Consider the following 15,251-nt stretch of genomic DNA (forward strand, 5'->3'; position numbering starts at 1 on the left):
ATTTATCACTTAAATTGTGCAGTAAATACCTGAAAGCGCAGAATTAAAGCAAATTGAAGCCCACTGACAGTAATCAAGGAGAAATCATGATAAAAAAGAATGACGTTACTGTGTACATTTCATCAAAACATATTGCACTCGCGAAAAAAAAAAATAATAATAATAATAATAATAATCTCACACCAAAACATTTTTCCCATGATGAATTTCCCTAACACAAACTAACCTAACCTCATTTGAGCTTACATAACCTGATTTACCACGACGGGAATTCAGTTAATATAAGAGTAATAATGTGCGTGGATGGAAAGTTCGTGAGAGAAATTTATCTTATGTACGAAGGCAGACAGTGATAGCAACAGTATGGACCATTTGAAGGTGAAAATTTACTCTACTCCTTGAACTACACAACGCCACAGTACATTACAAAGAAAGCAAACACGGAACAAGAACAACACAACAGACGATGATAGTAATTGTCACTAAGCAATACTAAACATGTACTTAAGCATGTAGATTTATTCCTTCCCCTCTCTGTCCAGCAACACAGCAGCAGCAACACGCGCACACACCCACACGACACAACACACCGCCACCCGTGTTCTGCATACTGGATCGGGGCAGCCTCCACCCTCCGCCTGCTGCTCTGAAGAATAATCCACGTGAAACAGTCAGGCATAAATTTCAATCGTTACCTCGTCCAGCTCTCATCACGTACTACTCCGGGAAAAAAATAAATAAATAAATAAGGAATAAATAAATACAACCATGAGATCGTCGACGCATCTTGCTTCTCCTATAAAAATCTCAGCTTCCCATGTCCTTGCAGTAGGGTACGGTTCCATTTTTCTTCCCTCCGCTGCCCGCCGGACATGTCTCCCTCACCTCTTTCACACTCGGCGTCCCTAACTCAGAGTCATATGCTGAAACGCTTCCATGCTGCACCTCGACCACTTACAAAGGGCTCCAGTTGAGGTCACACAGGTTTTTAAGTGTTTCAGTGGTTGTAGTGACAGATTAACACGATTTCTACATGATACACTAGAGAAACACTCTTGAGAACCCGGCAAATCATTTCAACAGCCTATGAAAATAAGCGTTTCAAAATATGTATGGCCTTCAGAGTAATCCCCGTTCCGTTTTCTATTGTCTAGGTGGCGCTGTCTCCGTTTTCTCGCATACAAACACCCTCAAACGGGAGCAAGTGTTGAGTAAAGCCGTCTGCGTGCAAGTGAAGCGGCAGGACAGTGAGGGTCATGCCTAACTTGACCCTCCGTCCGTCTCCGCCACTCCGCCACTCACTTCCCCTTGCAGCGAGACGAGACGGATAGGACGGCCCTGAATGGCGGACCAGACCAGACGAGATGGATTTACGTCTCCTGCGCGGCCTTGAGACAGAGCCTGCCTTATCTACCGTGCATGGAAGGAAAGGCAATGATCAAAGACGTGGGGAAACCAGACAGATAGAGACGTCGTGTGCTCTGGCGCTGCTCCTGAAGGCGTTCGTAACAGTGAAAAAATGAAGTATAAAACCCAGTATAAAATCGAGAGAGAGAGAGAGAGAGAGAGAGAGAGAGAGAGAGAGAGAGAGAGAGAGAGAGAGAGAGAGAGAGAGAAACGAATGGTCAGAACTCAGAAACTACATCCCTGGAAGACAATATAAAAACAGGAATACTTACAAACTCGTGAATGTAACGTTGGTGGAACGGAAGCCGGAGAATCTAAAGAAAACTGGAGGAACTAAAGAAAACTGGAGGAACTAAAGAAAAATGAGGAAACTAAAGAAAACGGCATGAGCTATGGAAAACTGGGGAAACTAGAGCAAACTGGAGACACGAAAGAAAACTGGAGCGACTAAAGAAAACTGGAGGAGCTAAAAACTGGAAAAAAACTAAAGAGAACTGAATAATATAAACAAAACTAACAAAACCTAAAAGATAACAGAAAGAATGAAAGAAAACAATGGAGAAATGAAGAAGAATAAGACGCACTCATCTCCTTTTCTTTTCCCTTCAACTGCCACTTTCTACCATCTCACACAATCGCACTGTATCCATAATCCATTAGCCTCCACCTCCTCTTGGCGTCTCCTTGGGTCGCTCCTCACGTCCTGGCCAGCTGGGCGTATGTATGTATGTATGTATGTATATGTATGTATGTTAAGATTCTACAAGTGGTGAAGGAAATGAATCCTGATAAGACTATGGTGGAAAGAACAGGATTTATGTAAAGGAGAAAAGGAGGAGGAGGAGGAGGAGGAGGAGGAGGAGGAGGAGGAGCAAAAAGAAGAGTCAAAATCAATGAGGGTGATACGTGACATTGATGTTATGTGTTGAGAGAGAGAGAGAGAGAGAGAGAGAGAGAGAGAGAGAGAGAGAGAGAGAGAGAGAGAGAGAGAGAGAGAGAGAGAGAGAGAGAGAGAGGAGAGAGAGAGAGAGAGAAACACAACGTAGCTACACACTGACGGCGAATTAAAAAAAAAAATCTGAAACGTGAGAAAAAAATAAAAAAAAAGGAAATATGAAAAGAGTGAAAGCGTAACAGGGAATGTGTGAAAGAAAACCTTACCAAACAAACAAACAAAAAAAAATTACCCCACCTAAGAAAAAACAGAAGGGAAACAAAAAAAAATAAACATATATAAAAGGAACACAATATCAATAAGAAAAATAAACTAAATAAATAACAAAAGAAAAAATAGCATTAAATAAGTAAAACACACAAACACACACACACAAAAGAATAAGAAAAGATAGATATATAAAAAAAAAGAAGAAGGAAAATGCAACTCCCGCTTAAAGGAAACCACAAATAGAAAAGAAAAATATTAACGAAAGAAACAAAGTAAAAACAACAACAACAACAACAACAACAACATTCTGGCGCGGCGACAGCAGTGGTAAAGAAAATTAAGTTTAGTGGAACAAATTTCATGTCTGACCCACTCTCATTTTTTTCCCTTCCTACGAACGAATATTATATTTCTTCACGTGGGAGGATACATTTTACGAGAGAGAGAGAGAGAGAGAGAGAGAGAGAGAGAGAGAGAGAGAGAGGAGAGAGAGAGAGAGAGAGAGAGAGAGAGAGAGAGAGAGAGAGAGAGAGAGAGAGAGAGAGAGAGAGAGAGGAGAGAGAGAGAAATTTACTGAAGGCACAAGTTTTAAAAGATATTTGAACAGAGAAAAAAAAAGATAATGATAAATCGGAAGAAAAAGAGAAAAATAATAAAGATAAATAGAGTTAAGCCAGAGAGAGAGAGAGAGAGAGAGAGAGAGAGAGAGAGAGAGAGAGAGAGAGAGAGAGAGAGAGAGAGAGAGAGAGAGAGAGAGAGAGAGAGAGAGATTTCGTACTGAAGTTGGAAGTTTTTAAATATTTGTAACGGAAAGTCAGAGAAAGATTAAAAAAAAAAGGAGTACGACCAGAGCGAGAGAGAGAGAGAGAGAGAGAGAGAGAGAGAGAGAGAGAGAGAGAGAGAGAGAGAGAGAGAGAGAGAGAGAGAGAGAGAGAGAGAGCGTGCAGTCAGTAAGTTCCCTCTAACTTGAGAAGCATATTTGGCACATTCTTGAAGAGACGAAGGAAAGAAGGAAGGAAGGAAGAGGGTACGGAGGAAAAAAAAATATTGAGAGTAGGAAAGGGAGAGAAAAGGGACGGCACGTAGGGAGGAAAAGGTGGGTTACGGGAATGGGGGTGGGGGGGCATAAAAAACCAGCAGGGGCAAGAGACGGAGAGAAAGAGAGAAAGAATGATGAAGAGGCGGGACGAGGAGAAAAGAATGGAGAGAGAAAGGAAAGGATGGTGAGAGGGAATGAGGAAAAAGGAGGTAATTAGAGAGAATGGCCCATTGGAGGACTGGAGAAAAAGAGAATGAGCACGCAGAGAGAGAGAGAGAGAGAGAGAGAGAGAGAGAGAGAGAGAGAGAGAGAGAGAGAGAGAGAGAGAGAGAGAGAGAGAGAGAGAGAGAGAGAGAGAGAGAGAGATGAGAGTAAAGAAGGTATAAAGATACTCGTAGACACAACTACGTATACAAGACACAGACTGCCTACAAAAGATATATGACCCTCATTCTTACGTACTAAAAGCGTATTTCCTCCAGATGTGTGGGTGTTGGTGTGTGTGTGTGTGTGTGTGTGTGTGTGTGTGTGTGTGTGTGTGTGTGTGTGTGTGTGTGTGTGTGTGTGTGTGTGTGTGTGTGTGTGTGTGAGAGTATGTACAGACACGCAGGCTTGATTTACCTTCTTATTCACTATTTTCCCCACAAAACCTCACCATTCACGTACTTATGGTACCACACACACACACACACACACACACACACACACACACACACACACACACACACACAAAGAGGCGACCGAGCAAAAGTTAGACCAAACATAAAGAAACCTCGCAAGAGTAATGGAAGTGAATGAAAAATGGATGAAGAGCAAAAGGAAAGGAAGAGGAAGAGGAGGAGGAGGAGGAGGAGGAGGAGGAGGAGGATGAGGAGGAGGAGGAGGAGGATTAACAGAAAATGTGAGAAGGTAATTTTCCCATGAACTGCAATTTCCTGATGCATTACACCACTATCTGCACCATCACCACCACCATCATCACCATCACCACCACTCTTGTCAGCATCACTACCACCGACCACCACCACTCACCGTCATCACAACCACCACCCATCACCATTACCATCATCACCACCACCACCACCACCACGTTCTCTGCCGTCACTACCACTGAGGTATCACCCAAAACACCATTACTATATACAACCACACCACCATTACTACCACCATCGCTACTATCACCATCACCATCTAACAATTACCCAACCCACCAGTCACTACCCAATATTACCACAACCACGACTCCCAACACCACCAGTATCTCTCTATAATCCTTAGCACCACCACCATTATCACCACTACCACCACCACCACCATCCAACTAATCCCCAAACCATCAACACCACCACCGCAATTACCCCAACAATGAACTCCACCTGACCCTCTCCTAACATTCGCACCTCCCTCTCGCTTTCATGTGGCATCTCCTAGTGGTGACAATACGGCGGAGGAGAGGCGGTACATAGTGCGTGTACAGGGGCGTTCATCTCACCGCTGGGATAATAATGAGAGGAAAGGGGGCGGACAGGGACAGAAGGCCAGAGGTGTGTAGAGGTGTGGAGGTGATTAGCGGCAGGTGAAATGGTGTGTTTAATTGAGAAAGGACGCGAGGGTGGGGGGGGATGCGGATGACTTATTGGTGAACTGGGAATGGATGGGATGGTGTCCAGGGGGGAGGGGGGATGGATGTGTGTGAGTGTCCTCTCAGGAATACACTGATGTACGTAGTAAGATTGTATTAACTTCTCTGAGAGTTATATACGGCGCCTTCCCGTGGTTAATTAAAGGGTGTGGGACAAGTTTAGGGTATCACTTCGAATTACAGCAGGGACAACGAAAGAAATAATCGAACATTCTCAATCTATTAGTGTCTGTTTGTTTGTTTGTTTGTTTGTTTGTTTTGGTTTTTTTTCAGTATAAATTCTTACATAGGTTAACATGAAATACCGATTGTCATGTTGTCATTCGTGGTCGAAGAGTTAAAGCGAGAAGGTGAGTGTGACATAATCTCACATAATATTAATCAATATCACTTTTTTATGTAAAACAGGATTCTGAGCATAGCAAAGCAAAAGAAGCATAGGAAAAAAAATGGTGAAAAAGACCCACTGAAGATGCCTGTCCCAAAAAATTCCAGACCTAACCTATATAACTTAACATAAAATCAAACCTAAGTATAACCTAATATGACACAACTCACCCTAACCCAACCTAGCATAACCTAACCTAACCTAACCTAACCTAACATAACCTAACCTAACCTAACCCAACCTAGCATAACCTAACCTAACCCAGCATAACCTAATATGACCCAACCTAACCTAACCTAACACTAACCAAACCAAACCTAACCTAACCTAACACTAACCTAACACTAACCTAACCAAACCTAACCTATCCTAACTTAACCTAACCTAACACTAACTTAACCTAACCTAGCATAACTTAACTTAACCTAACCTAACACTAACCTATCCTAGCATAACCTAACCTAACCTAGCATACTAAAGGCGGTAAGGGCTAAGTTAGTACAGCACAAGTTTACATGACAATTACGGCACTGCTGACTCTCAACACGGGCTGCCGAAACCCAACCACACCAATACCTGCCCCATCCAGCAATCCCTTGAATTGAAATGCAGACTGTGCTCCTCCCTCTGCGCTCTTCGTTTCTCCTCTCCACCGCCTCACTTAATATTCCTCCTTGCTTATGTTTCTCCTCCCTCTGTCTTACTTCCTCTCCCTTCTTCTCTTCCTTCTTTGCCTCTCTCCCATCATTCTCCTCCCTCTTTTCTTCTCTCGTTACCCTCCTCCTTCCCTACGATCCTCCTACTTCTCCCCTCCTCCTCCTCCTCCTTCTCCTCCTCCTTACCCACCATTCTTTTCTATCTATACTTTTCCTCCCCTCTTCTTCTTCTCCTCCTCCTCCTCCTCCTCCTCCTCTCCTTCATCCTCGTTAATTTTCTCCATCATCCTGTTAATGTCTGTTCTTCCAGTGAGTAACTTTGTCCAGCGGTGTAAGTATCAGAACGACTGCTAGTGAATTAAATATCTCAATATGTAGGAAATAACACCTGCATCAGAAATTTCGGCTTTTCCTCTCTCGTTGCAACTGAGAACTGAGAACATGCTTATGTTATGTAAAAAAATAAAATAATGATGATGATGATGATAATAATAATAATAATAATAATAATAATAATAATAATAATAATAATAATAATAATAATAATAAGTAAAAATGATCTCTGCAGGCAATTGTAGGTGTAAAAGTAAAAGCAACAATAGTTACGACTGAGACCAGGAAGCTTATTATATTACCAGCGGCAATGATGCAAACACTCGTAAATGTGTGAGGAGCAAATGTTTCCAGGCATGTTGAAAGCTAAAAGTCCAACGCCAGTGTGTGTGTGTGTGTGTGTGTGTGTGTGTGTGTGTGTGTGTGTGTGTGTGTGTGTGTGTGTGTGTGTGTGTGTGTGTGTGTGTGTGTGTGTGTGTGTGTGTGTGTGTGTGTGTGTGTGTGTGTGTGTGTGTGTGTATAGGAAGCAGTGCAAGGATCTGTTACGAGCACATTACTTTTATGACGACATTTATCTGTCTATATATTTGTCTATTTTTTTTTTCTTTTCTTCTCTTTTCGTGTATGTGTGTGGGTGGGTGGATGTGGGTGGGTGTGTGATGCGCCGTGTTACACGCAGGGTTAAGCATCGTGACTAGCAGTGTCCCCCGTGGTGATGCCATTGCCACACTACACACTCATCTCTTCACTGCCTCGTCGACAAACAGCCGCCTCTCGACAGCCGGGACTACACTGTATTCGCTCATCGCGTCGCCATGTCAGACGCTCCTCGGAAGAAAAATCTTTGGATAATCCTGAGGGGTATTGGTGTTGCTATATACAGAACTTCTTCCTTTTCATCCTCAATCCGAGAAATGTTCCTGTCTGGTTGGTCGCCCCGCCATGCAGGACTCCTGGCGATGCTCCCTCAGTCGTGCGCGGTGAACACGTTCAAAGCTTCCTTGTCAGGCACACCTCACCACCCCTCCTCAAAGTTGCCTAAAACATCTCTCCACAAAAATATGTATTCCCTTTCGAAAGAATATTACTGTGCATAAAGTGTGTGCGCAATATTTCATGTCCTCGCCACTTTCCGAGGAATAACATGCCTGAAAACATTCAGCAATCGGCTTGAAGCGAAAACATTCGCCCCGCTGACTAAAAATCACATTTTCGCGGAGCCTGGATGTGCAAGCAGACGTGTTTGTGATCTTTCCTCATTCAATTTCACTTGCCATTCACCGTGAGAAACTGTCAAGGTGAATCACTATACAGTGTGATCATGTCCATGACAATCATCGAGCGCATGCAGGGGACTGTGTATGATAATTCCCGCCAAGCCATGCAAAATATTGAATTATGCCACCACGGCCAGTCATGGGAAGAGGCGGTGCAGCACACGCCTGAGACACCACACAGCTCAACCAACACACTGCTGCTGCCGCGCCCCACACCCTGCCTCTCTCTTCACGTCTCCCTGCTCTGAATAACGAAAGCCAGCTTAGGTAGAGGACGTAACCCTGAAGGGAAACAACCCTTCTGGGAGATACGTGATCTGCCCCTCACTATGCCTCCCATACAGAAACACCTCACTGGACATGTACAAATGGATACCTGGTACTGCGAAGACACAGAGATACGAGACCCTGATCACATTACCAAGAACAAATGTATCTTCTGGGATTCCTTTGCCAACAAACATCGGAGTCTCGCGCCGCCAAAAAGGACACACAAGGAAATATTATATGAACACTTACATGTTCTTATTACAACAAGGCCAGCTGTTCAGTACCTGCATCAGGATTATATTCTTTTTTTGGCTGCCTTATGATGTAGATACTATGACATCACAAAGTACGTAAGTAGTAAGCTGTATTAACTCAAAAGTCGTTTCGAAACATTCGCAGCCCAGGAAGAAGGTAAGAATTAAGCCTCTGTAAACACTCTCGATGCCGTTTTTATCAAGAAGGGAACACCTCACAGAGATATGTAACTAGTGAGGTTCCGAGGATAAGAATACGCAACACTAACGAGAAACACGAGCAACACGATGCCGCTTTATATAAAAACACGACGTTGCTCTGTACATGACCCTCCACTGACGAAATATTTATCGCTAATATCTTCATTCACTCCAATCGTCAGTCATCTAAAGAATCTCTCTAAAAAGTGAAGAACTATTTTCCACCAGCTGACCGCCACCAGTAAGGCCACCGACGAGTTGAGGCAAAAGAGAGCGCCAAAGACCACTAACAGCGGCCTCCCTGCTGAAATAAATGAGCACAACAAGCATTACCACAGAATTTTTACCTTCTAATAGTGCGGCGTGGTACTGGAGGCGTGCTGGTGCGGCGGAACCCGGGAAGTAAGCCAGGGCAGGAGCCGTGGGGATGAGAGCAGGACGCTGTTAGGAGGTTCAACACTTATGTTGAACTTTCCACTAGTGGCACCCTCAGCCCCGCGCCACGCTAGTCTCCTCACGTCCCGGGGTGTAGGTCTCCCTGGAGTTGACCTGATGGTTGCACTGAGCCACTTACAAAACACTCGCGTTGCACTGACCAAAACACATTGATGATACACTAAAAAAAATGAACGTCGCACTTTACTTCTTGTTCTGGTACCGCAAGAAGCATTAGGGACTCCGGATTTTTCAGCAGCTTGCACTATCAAAATAAAAGAATACTTCTTATTTTGATAACACAAAAAACATTAGGGTATCTACCATGCTATCAACTGCGTCACAGTAACGAAAACACATCACACATTATTCTCCTTGTTCTGGTACCGGAAAGAATAACACGATATTCACATTGTTATCACAGGCGTTGCACCTAACACAAAAACACTCTTCTGTATCAAAAAGAACAACAAGGGTATTCGTGATTTTTCCCCAGGGTGCACTAACAAAAAAGACACACCACTATTCTCGGTATTCACAATGTTATCACGAGCGTTGCACTAACAAAAAAAGAAAAAAAATCACTCCATCTCTTCTGGTCGCGGAATACAAAAAAATGAATAAGCCCTGCATGTGGATTTTCCTTGGCACTGGGCGGGGGAACTTAAAGAGATACTAGTGTGTTTGTTGGTGGTTCCGGGAAGTATAACCACACACATGCTGACCATTCTCTTTATGTGGGCACACCTTCACCATGAGTCACCAGCCTGCGCCCCACACACTCCTACAGGAAGATAGAAAGATTAATTATTATGATGTGAAATGAGATTGTATAGCCATAATGAAAGAATGAATGAGTGAATGAGTGAATGAATGAAAAAAAGGAAGGTATATGTATTTAAATATAGCTAGGTTGATAGACTGATAGAGATATAGAAAAAATAAAGTAAATAAAAATAGATAAAAAGATACAGATAGACAAATAGATAAATAGATAGATAGGGATATAGATAAATAGATAAATAGGGATAGATAGATAAATAGACAGATAGATAAATAGATAGACAGAGACAAAAAAGTAAACAGAAAAAATTAAGACAACACGTAGACAAATATGTAGAAAAAAAAAACTAACGAAACAAAACTGAAAAAACGCAAAATATGAAGAGAAAAAAAAAAACGTACGTACACAAAAATTGAAAAGGGAAAGAAAAAGAAAAAATATGACGAACCAAAATTTGGGAGCACTACATACACCTGCCTTATTCCAACTCCCGCTGAGGGTTGCCTCGCTCCACTCGCCAAATTGGAAGACTTCGCCCCGCCATCCCCACCAGAACAGCTGCTTCTTCAAAGAAATGACCAAAGGTACCGGAAGAAAAAAGTTTTATCCACTAACTAACCGAGGCAATGCAGCTTTACAACTACAGAGAAAAGCAAAAGAAAAGGGAAAAAGAATAAAATGAAAAGAGCACATTTTTATTTTTTTTATTTTTTTAATATCACAACCGCGTCTCTCTCTCTCTCTCGTTCTCTTATGTTCCGAGTATTTTGTTGCCAGATAATGTTCACGTGGTAAAGTCATTGGCAGAGATCGAGTAACGTTCTGCACTTGCTTCCACTGTGTTTTGCTTTTCTCCCTCAATGTTAAGTCCTGATCAGTTGACTGTCTTATAAACCCAAACAAATTACTGAGACTCTTGACTGAAGTAAATTAAACAGACAGATAGTGTACGGTATGTTATATGACTTAACCAGGACTGTACCTCCTACTACATGGATTCCTCCCCATTCTAATTCACCGTCCTTACCTGTTCATCATTCAGTACGGTACAAACTTCCATAGCGAGTGGATGAGCGGTTCGTTTCCTCTCACCTTAATGAAATGTGACTCAAAATACAATAAAGAAGATTATTAGTATATATCTTCCACGAATACGAATTCAGTATATGACCAGAGACAACACAGGCATACTACAACATAATATACCGGTAGTGCTCAAACAGAGAAAGTAGAAAAAAAAAAATGAATTGATCTCTTCACTTCACCTCCAAGTAAGCGCTAGCGTTTCAGGGTGAGACAACATCCGGTACACAGGGAGCAGCTGTGGATGGCGACAGAACAAGGGGAAGACACTGAAAAAACCACACACCCCTGCCCCCAAGTTACAAAGGTTCTCTTACCACCACCACCACCACCACAACAACCACCACCACCACCACCACATACATATACCGCTAGCAGAAAAGAACAGTCAGTAAAAAGCTAACCTAAAGTGGAAGCTGTTACAAGGATCACAGCAATGACGACCTCTGCTGTGCTGGAGAGACTATTGGTACCACTTTTCACCATCACACGACCATAATATACTTCACGTGACCTTTTCAACACTCCCTAATCAAGAAAACATGGCAGTTCTACCCACGATCCCAATAGAAGTACAAAAAACAGCCCACATGACCTTTTCAACACTGCTCCATCAACCTAACATGTCCTGACAATCCACATTTTGCATGACCCTTTTCAACCTACTCCAATCAACCTAACGTGCTCCCTTCAGCTGTAAATCCCTACACACGACCCTAACCAACGCTTCTCATGACCCTTTCAACACACTCTCAACTTAACATGCTTCTCCTTAATCATACAGCAATACACACGACGGCTACATCCTCCTCTCTGACTTAATACTACACACTATCAGAGAATAACCGCCTTCAGTTTATGCAAGCCTTAACCTATACAGTCAAAATACAGTCGTACCTATCCCCCTTAACCCATACAACCCTATGCATGTTTTATCCTCCATACGCCCCTTCAGCCTTCAGTAGGTGTGGTCATCCTTAACATTCACTGGAAAAGAAAGAAAGGAGAGAGAGAGAGAGAGAGAGAGAGAGAGAGAGAGAGAGAGAGAGAGAGAGAGAGAGAGAGAGAGAGAGAGAGAGAGAGAGAGAGAGTATATACAACCCTCCATACAACCTTTAAGTATACATTCTTTATACATACACGGCACCACACATGACTAATTCACGCATAGTAAATAAACAGATACTCAACTAAATAAATGAAACTAACAAATAAATGAAATTAACCAAATATACATAGAGATGAATACAACTTAAAAAATCCCATCTGCAACTTCAACACAACCCTTTCACTACATCACAACTCTTTACCGCAATCCCCAAATACGCACTGCAACCTAACCTGACTTAACCCACTCTCTCACACTCTCACAGACACTCACACAGACTTCCCAGCACCACGTCCTGAGTTCTCCCGGGCTGGCGTTAACAGGGTGTAGCCAGAAAACGCCATTTCCATCACTTATATTAAAGTTTTACTCTCCCCGGAAACGTGACCAGATGTTGTGATAACGTGTGTGTGTGTGTGTGTGTGTGTGTGTGTGTGTGTGTGTGTGTGTGTGTGTGTGTGTGTGTGTGTGTGTGTGTGTGTGTGTGTGTGTGTGTGTGTAGTAGTAGTAGTAGTAGTAGTGGTAGTAGTAGTAGTAGTAGTAGTAGTAGTAGTAGTAGTAGTAGTAGTAGTAGTAGTAGTAGTAGTAGTAGTAGTAGTGGTGGTGGTGGTGTTGGTAGTAGTAGTAGTAGTAGTAGTAGTAGTAGTAGTAGTAGTAGTAGTAGTAGTAGTAGTAGTAGTAGTAGTAGTAGTAGTAGTTGTAGTTGTTGTTGTTGTTGTTGTTGTTGTTGTTGTTGTTGTTGTTGTTGTTGTTGTTGTTGTTGTTGTTGTTGCTGCTGTTGTGGTAGTAGTGTGTTTGCGTAGGTAGGTGTGTGTGTGTGTGTGTGTGTGTGTGTGTGTGTGTGTGTGTGTGTGTGTGTGTGTGTGTGTGTGTGTGTGTGTGTGTGTGTGTGTGTGTGTGTGTGTGTGTGTGTGTGTGTGTGTGTGTGTGTGTGTGTGTGTGTGTGGGGTGGGGGGGGGGTGAGGGAAGGATGTGGGCTGCTGCTGCTGCTGCTGCTGCTGCTGCTGCTGTTGCTGCTACTACTACTACTGCACCCGTAGTGGTCAGGGACGTCGCTCCAATTCAACATACATGGAAGAGAGAGAGAGAGAGAGAGAGAGAGAGAGAGAGAGAGAGAGAGAGAGAGAGAGAGAGAGAGAGAGAGAGAGGAGAGAGAGAGAGAGAGAGAGAGAGAGAGAGAATGTGTGTGTGTGTGTGTGTGTGTGTGTGTGTGTGTGTGTGTGTGTGTGTGTGTGTGTGTGTGTGTGTGTGTGTGTGTGTGTGTGTGTGTGTGTGTGTGTGTGTGTGTGTGTGTGTGTGTGTGTGTGTGTGTGTGTGTGTGTGTGTGTGTGTGTGTGTGTGTGTGTGTGTGTGTGTGTGTGTTTGTTTGTGTGTGTGTGTGTTTGTGCATTATCCAGCCCTGACTAACGCAGCACTGGTATTTCTGGCCGATGGAGGGACATGAATACAACATGCGAGACGCTCTTGAAAGATTCCACTACCCTGTCTCCTGTCGACCTTTCTATACCTCTTCGCCTCACCTCGCCCCAGGAACCTCCCTCGCCTTTCCCCTTCCAGCCACTTACTCAACGCCTCTATACTTTTATTCCTCCCTTGGCAGATGTTGTGAAATACATTTAGGTAAGAGTGGAGTGCATTCACACACACACACACACACACACACACACACACACACACACACACACACACACACACACACACACACACACACACACACACACACACACACACGTAAACACGCTCCTTATGCCCTCTGAACTCAAACACACGTACTAACCCTTCCTCCTCCTCACCACCACCACCACCACCACCACCACCACCACCACCATTTAGCGGCGCCACATAGCCCTAATGCAGCGATGCTTTAAAATTAAATTAATCCATCTTATCCCCCTTAACTAGATAGCCTTCATCATTGTAAACATGCCCACAACACCAGACGAGACATTAAAGTGAGGTGCCAAGGCGTGAATGAGAGCGCAGGGTGACAGAGTACATAGAGAACACAATGGAAGAACAAGCAGCAGCAGATCTGTTGGTCCTAAGGAAGCCGTTTGTAAGGGGAACGTTTAATAGGAGTTTACTTGTTGGTTGGGGAGGAGCATTTGTCTTCATTATCTTGTATTTTCGATGTTAAATTTGATAGAGTGAGTTATAACAGTCAGTAGGTGTGCTGTCTATGGCGTTTATTCTCTTGTGTTGTTCCTTTTCCCCCTCTATCTATCTATCTGTCTGTCTGTCTGTCTGTCTGTATTTGCCTATTTGTATTTGTATGGCTGTCCGTCTGTCTGTCTCTCTGTCTCATTGTATTTGTTTATTTTTATATTTCTCTCTCTCTCTCTCTCTCTCTCTCTCTCTCTCTCTCTCTCTCTCTCTCTCTCTCTCTCTCTCTCTCTCTCTCTCAGAACTACGACTTTTCTTTGTGTTCCTTTGTACGGCAGCGCCCTGAACGCAGCCGGTCCTTATCGAGGCGAAATGTACAATGGACATCGCGTCAAGAAGCGTTACATTAAATTTCAGGGCAGCATCATGCGGGGAACAGACCAGCATCGCCTGAAAGAAATACTGCCACTAAAATGATAAAGCAAGGTTCTCCCTACCTCGGCATTACCATAAAGAAAATCACCATTGAACTTGAGTGTAATAGTATGCAAAGAGCCACACATGCTTCAGAAATGCTGGAATCCATAAGGCAGGAATAGAGAGATACGGTGATGGGGCGAGCAGTCTCCATCCAATCAGTGCCTTTACTTCAACACTCTCTCTCTCTATAGAACTCCTTCGTCCTGATAACCTCTAGAAATTTGACTCCTTTTTATTTTTCCTTCTTTTCCCTTCTTTTTTCTTATTATTGTTGCCATTGTTGTTGTTTATGTTCTTGTTGTTTACGTCTTCCGCTTTTTTTTATTTTTTTTATTTACCCTTCCTATAATGGCCTATTTCAAAAGTAAGGCATCTCCGGAACTATATTGGCCTCTAATTCAGAAGCCTTTTCTCATATTACTTTGTCTGACAACGGTAATTGAAGCGGGATTCCTCTACCGTGCCCCCACAAAGGAATTTTTATTATTTTTTTTCCTTGGATGTATTTCCTCACACGTATAAAAGAAAGACAGGAAAGAAAGAAAGAAAAAGAAAGGAAAGAAAAAAAGAAAAAAGAAAAAGAAAAGGAAAAGAAGAAACAAAAAATGAGAAAAGCAAAAGGAAGA

Source organism: Scylla paramamosain, chromosome 2, assembly GCF_035594125.1.
Source record: "Scylla paramamosain isolate STU-SP2022 chromosome 2, ASM3559412v1, whole genome shotgun sequence".
Taxonomy (NCBI): domain Eukaryota; kingdom Metazoa; phylum Arthropoda; class Malacostraca; order Decapoda; family Portunidae; genus Scylla; species Scylla paramamosain.